Genomic DNA, 11,748 nt, shown 5'->3' with positions numbered 1-11,748 from the left:
TTTGTGTCAACTTGTGTGTATGTTATGAGGCCAAAATCTCCAGGGTATGTAATCTCATACTTGCCTACCTGACCCTCTCCATGAGGGAGAAAATGCTCTGTTCCTGGACTTCCCTGGTAATGTAGGATTACCATCACCTGTGGTGAAACACATTTCTTATCAATCAACTAGCTCACCACAGGTGATGGCAATCATACATTACCAGGGAAGTCCAGGAACAGAGCATTTTCTCCCTCATGGAGAGGGTCAGGTAGGCAAGTATGTGTAAACGTTTAATCAGGGTCATTTGGGTAGTGTCTGTTGTCATTATGATTTAAAAAAAGAGTAAACACAGTTGTTTGACAATAAATGGCTTCACCCAACCACTAATCATGAATGAAAGAAAAGTTTGTGAGTTATCATTCATATTCTCTGACAAATGGCCAGAAAATCACACATTCTGCTAGGGTATGTAAACGTATGAGCACAACTGTATATAGCAGTGAAATGGGGTCCCTTGCCAGCTTGAATGCATTGATCAATTCATGAACTAAAACCCCATTATTTGATTATTTGTATATTAAGGTGAGTTAGTTTATTATTGGGAGTGTTGAGCCCCCTGTGTCTGTATTTAATTGAGCATGTGGTCACAGGCCATTGCACCCCAACCTGACCTGAAAATGGTCAGTACAGTCTGCACCCCATTCATAGAGGGTGAGTGTGGTGTTATCCTGTGTATCTATAGATATATATATATATATATATATATTTTTTTTTATATATTAATTTTTATTGAACCATTCTGTGATCACAGCTTTCTCATGCACCCCAGGTAAGCTCATTTATCTAAAACCTGTGACAGCTGCTGGAATTTCCATGGGAACGCCAAGGGTTTTCATGTGGATGCCCAAGAAACGATGGGCATTCCCATGAGCATGACACTTGCCCGCCTCCCCCCCCGCGCGAATGGGCCGTGTCCGTTCATGCACAGTCCATCACTACGGTGAGTATGAATCAGAAAAACCTCCAATATGTGCTGATACTCCTCCTCCCCATAATGAAAGTGAATACATCTCTGCCCCATTATGTCTCCTGAACAGGGTCCAGTCCTGATTTCTTTACATAATTGTTTTTAACCCCTTCCTGACAGAGCCAGTTTTTGCGTTCCTGACAGAGCCATTTTTTTCAAATCTGACATGTTTCACTTAAGTGGGGATAACTTTTTTTTGCTTTTACTTATCCCAGTGATTTTGAGATTGTTTTCTCGTGACACATTGTACTTCAAGTTAGTGGTAAATTTGGGTCGATACAGTCTGTGTTTTTTTGTGAAAAATACCAAAATGTCGTGAAAAAATGGAAAATTTTGCAATTTGCAAAATGTCAAATTTTCTGCTTGTGAGACAAATAATCATACCACTCAAAATAGTTAATAACTAACAAAGACCATATGTCTACTTTATGTTGCAATCATTATTTCAACCTCCTTTTCATTTTTTTGGACACTAGGAGGCTTCAAATATGAATAGCAAATTCTCAAATTTTCAAGAAAATTTCAAACACTGATTTTTTTAGGGACCAGTTCAGTTCTGATGTGACTTTGAGGGACTTGTATGTGAGACACCCCCATAAATGATGCCATTTCAAAAACTGCACCCCTCACAGTATTCAAAACAGCATTTTGGAAGTTTGTTAACCCTTTATGTGTTTCACAGGAATTAAAACAAAGTGTAGGTGAAATTTCAAAATTTCTTTTTTTTTGCAGAGTTTCAATTTTAATACATTTTTCTAACGAACACAGTAGATTTTACTAGAGAAATGTGACTAAAAATTGATTCCCCCAATTCTTTTGTTTTCATAAATATCCTATATGTGGCCCTAGTGTGCACGTTGACCAAACCACAGGCTTCATAATAGAAGGAGCACCTACTTGATTTTGGAGCCTCCTTTTTATGAGATTTTTTTTTATGTACCATGTAGGTTTCTAGGCACCATAAGTGCTAAAAGTTAGGAACCTCCCCCACAAGTCACCCCATTTTGCAAACTACACCCTTCAGGGAATTCATTTAGGGGTATAGTGTACATTTCAAACCCCCAGGGGTTTCACCAATTTTGATACAACTGGGCTGTGAAAATGAAAAAATTTAATTTTTCATTTTCACAGCTCAGTTGTATCAAAATTGGTGAAACCCCTGGGGGTTTGAAATGTACACTATACCCCCTGATGAATTCCCTGAAGGGTGTAGTTTGCAAAATGGGGTCACTTGTGGGGGGGTTCCACTGTATGGGTGCTTCAGGGGTCATTCAACCAGAATCTGTGCTGCAAAATCCAAAAATCACTCCTTCCCTTCTGAGTCCTGCCATGCACCCAACTGGTATTTTTTGGTCACATGTGAGGCATTGCCATACTCGGGAGAAATTGGGGCACAGATTTTGAGGTGCTTTGTCTCCTTCATTCCTTGTGAAAATAAAAAATTTTGAGCGAGATCTGCATTTTTGTGTAAAAAAATGTAATTTTTTACACAAAAATGCAGTTCTGGCTCAAAATTTTTCATTTTCGCAAGGAATGAAGGAGACAAAGCACCCCAAAATCTGTGCCCCAATTTCTCCCCAGTACGGCAATGCCTCATATGTGACCCAAAAATACCATTTGGGTGCATGGCAGGACTCAGAAGGGAAGGAGTGATTTTTGGTGGTGGAATGAATGGTGGGTGCTATGTCGCATTAGCAAGACCCCCGAAGCACCAATACAGTGGAACCCCCCACATGTGACCCCATTTTGGTCACCAGCTTTGGGAGGGGGGCTGGCGCTGCGGCTGGTGGGGGGTTGGGAGGGGTGCTGGCGCTGCGGCAGCCGGGTGGGTGGGAGGGAGGGGGGCTGCCGGGTGGGAGGGGGGGGGGGCTGGCGATCGGTGGTGATCGGTGCTGTACTTAACAGCACCGGTCACCACCGATCACTGTGTTACCGAGCGGCTTAGCCGCCGGTAACACAGAAAACGCTGCAATTGGCTGTTCACATTTGAACAGCCAATCGCAGCGATCGCCGCGAGGGGGGATGTCTGCTGTCAGGGACAGCAGACATCTCCAAACTGTCACCGCGTCTATAGACGCGGTGACAGTTTATAAAACCAGTACCTCCCGACCATGACGTATATATACGTCATATGTCGGGAATATCTGTCTGGAAGCATATATATATATATATATATATATATACATATATATACAGTATATATATATACACATATACATACATATATATATATATATATATATATATATACATATATATACACATATATATATATACACATATATATATGTGTATATATATATATATATATATACATATGTGTGTATATATATATACATATATACACATACATATATGTGTATATATATATATACACATACACACACATATATATATATATATTTATATATATATATATTTCATCACATTCCATTTTATTATTTTTTGCTGCTGCTGCGGCTTGCGGGGGGGGGTGGGAGGGGGGAAGCGCTGCGTGCGCTGAGGATGTTGCTGCTGGGGGAGCCTGGTGAGCCTGCTGCCCCGGAGCTGCCGGGTGAGTGCCGGGTGGGTGGGAGGGGGGTGCTGCTCATCGGTGGTGATCGGTGCTGCACCGATCACCACCGTTTTCGGTGTTACCGAGCGGCTTAGCCGCCGGTAACACAGGAAACGCTGTGATTGGCTGTTCAGATTTGAACAGCCAATCACAGCGATCGCCGACCGGGGGGGGCACCCCTGCCCCCCCTGGGCGGCGAGGGGGGATGTCTGCTGTCAGGGACAGCAGACATCACCTAACTGTCACCGCGTCTATAGACGCAGTGACAGTTAGAAGCCATGACGTACATGTACGTCAAATGTCGGGAAGTACTTCCCGACCATGACGTACATGTACGTCAAATGTCGGGAAGGGGTTAAAGAATTCAGATCACATGAAAAGGTCGATACAAGTTTTTCATGAAAATTTTCAACTGACTTTCTAACTTCACGATCCATGTTGGCATAGAGTGAGATTATAATAATGTGCCAAGTGCTGCGAGGCACCGTGCCCGAAGCATGGCGAGCCACGCGACATAGCCACCAAAAACCGTGAAAAACTTGTGTCGACATTTTCCTATGTGAACTATTTTTGTGTTGACCTTTTATCACTGTTGACCTAGTGCATGTCATTTATTCCAATGTGTTGGCCTACTGCCTGTCAGCCAACAGTGTTTGACCTAGACACTGTTGTCCTAACAATCGACACCCATTAAGAGGTAGACGCTAATGAAACAGCCAGCGGAAATGCTCAATTCTGTGGACACTGCACAGAGGAGTCTTAAATAAAGACAGCCATTGCCGGCTTCTCTGATTCGATGCTGCTTCCAAAGATGCAGCATCGGATCACCATCGGACAGGCATCACCCATCTGAGTCTCTCGCTCATATGCATATCACCTACCATCGATAAAACTGCAGAGGAACCTAAAGGTGGCCATACAATAGAACAATATCAGGCCCGAACGTGCAATTTCGATGGGTCATGCGATGGATTGTGTGCACATCGTAAGGTATATCATTACGATGTGTGGCCCCACAGGTCGAGAGGTCGATCCTCAAATCATACATTTAAAGCACATACATTCACTTGTTCGATCACTCTTACAACCTGCACACGATCTGGTGGTATGAAGGTCATTCTAATGTATGGCTGGCTTAAATATTGTCCACCTCTGAATTAGCCCCCTATATAAAGATATAGAGACCTTTGTGTAACATTACGCAAGGTTACTTGCAGGGTGCAACATGAGAACATGTTCAGGTGTTCATATTCAGCCCACACTATACTGATCTTATCAGCACTCTCACTGCAAATGCAAAGACAAAACTACAGTTCATGGCCCTGGTTCAGCCATCTTAGCAATGCGAAAAAAGCACGCAAATGGGAAAAACCATGTTGCACTATAGTTGGGGCAGAACCTGTGCAGAGAGTTTCGATTTGGGTGGGGTGTGTTCAAACTGAAATCTAAATTGCATTGTAAAAAAAAAAAGCTAATTAACATTTGTGGGCTACATGCAAAAGCAGCCAGTATTTATCCTTCACAGAAACAATAGAAATGTATTTGCTCTTCTTGTATAGCAAAAGGGTTTGTTCCAGACACAAAATGACTTGCTTTGTCATATATACGGATGATCCCCTGTGGAGACTACCAATATGGGGGAAATTTATTAAAATGGGAGTTCTATTGGGATGTTGCTGTGAGCAACCAATCAGATACTATTATCTCCTAGGAGGCACTGCTTAATAAATAAGAAGTAGATTTTGATTGGTTACCCATAGCAACATCCCATGTGAAATAGAAATCCCATTTTAGTATATTTCCCCTTATATATATATATATATATATATATATATATATATATATATATATATATAATACCTCCCAACTTTTAGGCTGGTGAAGGAGGGACACCAATACGTGAGCCAAAAATGTTGGGGGGGGTGTGACCTAATGAAAGGGGGCGTGGTCTATATGTGTGTCTTCCCGTGAGGCCACGCCCCATTTTTGACGCTGTGGGGGCATGCCCCCAGCCCCTCGGGCTGCAGGAATAGACAGTGTCTATCCAGGGTGACAGGGGGGACTCCCAACTGCAAACCCCCTGCTGCGGTCTGACACTGGTGGCCGCTGGAGGGACGCGGCAACATCCCAAAAAAATGGGACGTTCCTGCGATAAGTGGGACAGCTGGGAGGTATGCTATAATACCAATGAGTTATAGGCATGATATTTTTTTTCGGGGGGGGGGGGATACAATTCTGCTTTTGTGAAGCATACTGTACAGTCATCTGTGTGCGGAATTCACCCTGTGGGTGTGTCTGACTCATGTTTATTGTATGTCCAGATATTCAGTTTCAGGATAATGTTTACAAAGAAATCCACAGTAGCTGACAGTCTTTTGACCTTCGTTCTACCTTTATATAACAATATTTTTTGTCATAAGTACTGTACTTTCTGTTTCTATTCCAGGAGGACAGTATCAGTCACAGATGTGGGTTATGTAATAACATTATCACGGATACATGGTCGCAGTGTATGATAATTACGGTACCCTTCTATCACTAATTATCCTGAGATTTTGTCATACCTCCCAACATTTGAAGGCAGGCAGTCGGGACAGCCTACGCCACTTGCCGATTTTCTAGGGGCGTGGTCTATAGCCGCGATGCTGCCACGAGGCCACGCCCCATATTTGCCGCTGTGATGTTTCCGTGATAAGTGGGACAGTTGGGAGGTATGGATTTTGGTGGTCGTGAAGGAGCACTTCGCAGATATAACCTAGAATTCAGTACTCCCCCAATGTTTGTTTTGTGTTAATAACTGGTCAGCATATGACAAATGTATAAAGAAAAACTCTACAAAAAAAATCCAATGGGGTAGTAAAATTGCCCGAAAAATGGCCATCATACCAGTTTGGAGAAGTGATATCTATTCCCATAAGAACTCTATGAGCAAGGTGATGCTCCAGCCAATCAGCTCCTAACTGTTAATTTACATATTGACGCTGATTGGCTGGTGCATTATAACCTTGCACATAATGGGGCAGATGTATTAAGCCTTATCAGGAGATAAATGCAAGGGTGATAAGTAGAGATAAACGTCCAGCCAATCACCTGCTAACTGCCATGTTACAGGCTGTGTTTGAAAAAAGTCACTAAGAAGCTGATTGGCTGGATGTTTATCTCTCTTTATCACCAGCATTTATCTCTTGTTAAGGCTTAATACATCTGCCCCAAAGTTCTTTATGGGGATAGATATCTCTTCTCCAAGCTTCATACATTTACCCCTGAGTGCTCCGGTGCTCAGACCCTACTGTTCCTGGCAGAGATGAGGGGCTTCATCCTCTCTTAAGATGCCCCTGCATTGTAATGCGCTCCCCCCGCTAGGTCTATGGGCAGTATTCAATAAGAAAAATTCGCCCTGTTTTATGGCGAATTTGTGCTTTTTTCGCCTTGGACGGAGTATTTTGCTCTCCAAAAGCGAGCAACCCTATTCAATGTGAAATATTCGCCGTCTTTCTAAGTGATTTTCGCCGTCTCTCGCGGTGTAGCAATTCTCCATCTTTTCATGGAGAGCTGGAATGTGAACTTTTAAACTAAAAGGTTTTTTTTTTTTAAATTTGGTGTAAAAAAATCAGGATTTTTTTTCTGTGAAGGAGCATGTTAGTTTTATTCATGTGCTTATAGCACATGAATATATATTTAATTAAAAAATATATATTTTTTTAATTTTTTTTTTTTTTTTACACAGAGCAGCCAGCAGGGGGCGCCGGAGCCGAGCCGCTCTCTCTCTCTATATATATATATATATATATATATATATATATATTTACTGCATCCGATCATTACATATGTACGATCGGGTGCAGTGAATACTGGGTCCCCCGCTGGCTTTAGGGGGGGACAGCTTGTGCTGCCTGGGTCTCGGGGAGCCCCCTCCCCTCCACATATGTTCTGGGGCATCCAGGGAGACTTTAATCTCCCTGGCTGCCACCGTCCCACGGCTCCCTGCCAGCTCCCTGCCGCGGACGTTCGTCCGCTGCAGGGGTTAAGACTCGCCGCGAGTGGCGGCGAGTCTTAACCACATTGAATAGAGCGAGCAGGAGTGGCAGCGAGCCCTCCGGAACACGGCGAGTGCATGGCGAGAGAAAAAATCTCTCGCCATGCACGGCGAATTTTTCACATTGAATACTGCCCAAAATCACAGGAAAAAAAAAAAAACTGTATAGTATAGCCAAAATCGTACATAGCCAAAATCGCACCGTGTGTATGCACCTTAACATGTGCAGACTGTATTGATTTTGTGCTGCAAGTGGCTGTCACCAAATCAAGTTACAAATAAATCAGAGCAGACACTAAATATGTTCACGTTCATTTAAGACCTACTCTGCCTCCCGCTGAATGCATTTTGTAGTATTAGTGAACATCTGTAATTGAGATGAATCATAATTAACTTATTATCATGCTAAAAGCCACTTCTGCACTGAACACCATAGAATAAATAAATCAGCGGCAGAGTTATGGCGGCATCTTTATGTAGTATTACTGTACACAGTTACCGACATGACCTGCTGCGTCTCAGCCCATTATGCTTAGTACTGACTTGGCGCACTACAAATCCCATCCTTTTCTGACTGAACTTGGTTATACCTTAGAATTTGACGGCAGATAAGAACCATTTGTCCAATCTAGTCTGCACCTTTTAAATATATTGTTATCTCAAACCCTTTTTGATCCTTATTTCTTATGTCTATCCTGTGCATGTTTACATTGTTCTGTTCTACCACCTCTGATGGGAGGCTATTCCACTTATCCACTACCCTTTCTGTGAAGTAATTTTGGTACTCTTTACCTAGCACGGGCATTGAATGCACTAAAAATCGGGTGCGACGCGACCGACGCGATGCCCGCGATTTCCCATAGGGAACAATGTTAAATATCTCAATTGACCCGATTTTCATGTTCAATGCCTCAATTGACACGATTTTTCCATAGGAAACAATGTTAAATGGCCGACAGAGGCCAAATAGCCACCCTGAAGTGTGAAATGTCCCGCACAATTAACGCCACCCCACGATCAACGTCAACCCGAAGCGTGGCGAATGCAGCGAGCCCGCGAGGGGCGGCGGTACGCGTCCTACGACCTTTTCATACCCCCACTATCCACGTCAGCGTGGAGTTGAGAATAGAATAGTGTGCGAGCGCAGCGAGCCACCGAGCCCGAAGCGTGGCGAGGGGACGCGGATACCTTCACAGGTAAACGCGTCCCTTCGCGGGCTTCACAGGTATCCGCGTCCCCTCGCGGGGCTCGCCACGCTTCGGGCTCGGTGGCTCGCTGCGCTCGCCACACTATTCTATTCTCAACTCCACGCCGACGTGGATAGTGGGGGTATGAAAAGGTCGTAGGACGCGTACCGCCGCCCCTCGCGGGCTCGCTACGCTCGCCACGCTTCGGGTTCACGTTGATCGTGGGGTGGCGTTAACAATTGTGGGGGCCATTTCACACTTCAGGGTGCCTATTCGGCCTCTGTGGGCCATTTAACATGGTTTCCTATGGAAAAATCGGGTCAATTGAGACATTTAACATTGTTCCCTATGGGAAATCGCGGGCATCGCGTCGGTCGCGTCGCACCCGATTTTTTAGTGCATTCAATGCCCGCGATGGCCGCCGTGCTAGGTAAAGAGTACCGTAATTTTTCCTCAGATTTCCCCTCAACCTCCCACCCAGTAGTCTCAGTGCATGTGCTCTTATACAGATTGAGTATCCCTTATCGGGGACCAGAAGCATTTTGGATAATGGATTTTTCCATATTTCGGAATGTAATTATATTTTAATGAGGTATCTTGGGGACGGGACCCATGTGTGAACACAAAATGCATTTAAGTTGTATAAACACATCAAACACATAAAATATACACAAATATATTTTATTTGTGCATGAAACAAAGTTTAAAAACATGAAAAAAAGTTTGTGTACTATCTCAGGCACTGAATGTGAATGCTAAGCAATCATTTTCTTGCACATACTTGCCAGTTACATATCATGTCCCCAGTAGTGCCAGTTACATATCATGTCCCCAGTAGTGCCAGTTACATATCATGTCCCCAGTAGTGCCAGTTACATATCATGTCCCCAGTAGTGCCGGTTACATATCATGTCCCCAGTATTGCCAGTTACATATCATGTCCCCAGTAGTGCCGGTTACATATCATGTCCCCAGTATTGCCAGTTACATATCATGTCCCCAGTAGTGCCAGTTACATATCATGTCCCCAGTAGTGCCAGTTACATATCATGTCCCCAGTATTGCCGGTTACATATCATGTCCCCAGTATTGCCGGTTACATATCATGTCCCCAGTATTGCCGGTTACATATCATGTCCCCAGTAGTGCCAGTTACATATCATGTCCCCAGTAGTGCCAGTTTCAGATGTCCTCAGTAGTGCAAGTTATCATTGTCCCCAGTAGTGCCAGTTACCGATGTCCCCAGTAGCGCCAGTTACATATCATGTCCCCAGTAGCGCCAGTTACATATCATGTCCCCAGTAGTGCCAGTTTAGATGTCCTCAGTAGTGCCAGTTTCAGATGTCCTCAGTAGTGCCAGTTACATATCATGTCCTCAGTAGTGCCAGTTACATATCGTGTCCCCAGTAGTGCCGATTACATATCATGTCCCCAGTAGTGCCAGTTACATATCATGTCCCCAGTAGTGCCAGTTTCAGATGTCCTCAGTAGTTCCAGTTATCATTGTCCCCAGTAGTGCCAGTTACAGATGTTTCCAGTAGTGCCATTTACATATCATATCCCCAGTCGAGCCAGTTACATATCATGTCCCCAGTAGTGCCAGTTACCAAAGTTCCCAGTAGTGCCATTTACATATCATGTCCCCACTAGTGCCAGTTACATATCATGTCCCCAGTTGTGCCAGTTACAGATGTCCTCAGTAGTGCCAGTTACAGATGTCCTCAGTAGTGCCAGTTACAGATGTCCCCAGTAGTGCCATTTACATATCATATCCCCAGTAGAGCCAGTTACATATCATGTCCCCAGTACTGCCAGTTTCAGATGTCCCCAGTACTGCCAGTTACCAAAGTCCCCAGTAGTGCCATTTACATATCATGTCCCCACTAGTGCCAGTTACATATCATGTCCCCAGTTGTGCCAGTTTCAGATGTCCTCAGTAGTGCCAGTTACAGATGTCCTCAGTAGTGCCAGTTACAGATGTCCCCAGAAGTGCCAGTTACATATCATGTCCTCAGTAATGCCAGCTACAGATGTCCTCAGTAGTGCCAGTTTCAGATGTCCTCAGTAGTGTCAGTTACATATCATGTCCCCAGTAGTGCCAGTTACATATCATGTCCCCAGTTGTGCCAGTTTCAAATGTCCTCAGTAGTGCCAGTTACAGATGTCCCCAGAAGTGCCAGTTACATATCATGTCCTCAGTAATGCCAGCTACAGATGTCCTCAGTAGTGCCAGTTTCAGATGTCCTCAGTAGTGTCAGTTACATATCATGTCCCAAGTAGTGCCGGTTACATATCATGTCCCCAGTAGTGCCAGTTACATATCATGTCCCCAGTAGTGCCAGTTACATATCATGTCCTCAGTAGTGTCAGTTACATATCATGTCCCCAGTAGTGCCGGTTACATATCATGTCCCCAGTAGTGCCAGTTACATATCATGTCCCCAGTAGTGCCAGTTACATATCATGTCCCCAGTAGTGCCAGTTACATATCATGTCCCCAGTAGTGCCAGTTACATATCATGTCCCCAGTAGTGTCAGTTACATATCATGTCCCCAGTAGTGCCGGTTACATATCATGTCCCCAGTAGTGCCAGTTACATATCATGTCCCCAGTAGTGCCAGTTACATATCATGTCCCCAGTAGTGCCAGTTACATATCATGTCCCCAGTAGTGCCAGTTACATATCATGTCCCCAGTAGTGCTTTTATGTACATCCTGGGAAACTATGGATTGAGGAATAATTTAGATAACCGATATCCGAATAAGGGATACACAACCTGTACTTCTTTTCATTTGAAGAATGGGTACTCTTTACCTAGAACGGCGCCAGCGATTGAAATCGCGGTCGTCGTGGGTAAAAATCGCGGTCATCGCGGGTAAATCGGGATGGCCGCGATGCCCGCGATCACCGCGATTTTCCCATAGGGAACAATGTTAAAACGGCAGATTGACCGCGATTTT

General features: G+C 44.1%; 1 protein-coding gene across 1 annotated transcript in view; it reads left to right on the top strand.

The window, feature by feature from the left end:
* The first annotated feature begins 838 nt into the window (after window positions 1–838).
* The window catches only part of PRRG2 (proline rich and Gla domain 2), a 62,301-nt gene continuing 51,391 nt past the window's right edge, over window positions 839–11,748 (top strand). The window contains exon 1 of the mRNA XM_083162421.1: window positions 839–982. The gene's annotated coding sequence lies outside the window, so the exon portion shown is untranslated. The remainder of the gene's footprint in view (window positions 983–11,748) is intronic.

This window comes from Crinia signifera, chromosome 19 (assembly GCF_055691185.1).
Source record: "Crinia signifera chromosome 19, ASM5569118v1, whole genome shotgun sequence".
Classification (NCBI taxonomy): domain Eukaryota; kingdom Metazoa; phylum Chordata; class Amphibia; order Anura; family Myobatrachidae; genus Crinia; species Crinia signifera.
The sequence above is the reverse complement of the archived record's forward strand: the minus strand, read 5'-3'. Positions and strand labels throughout refer to the sequence as shown.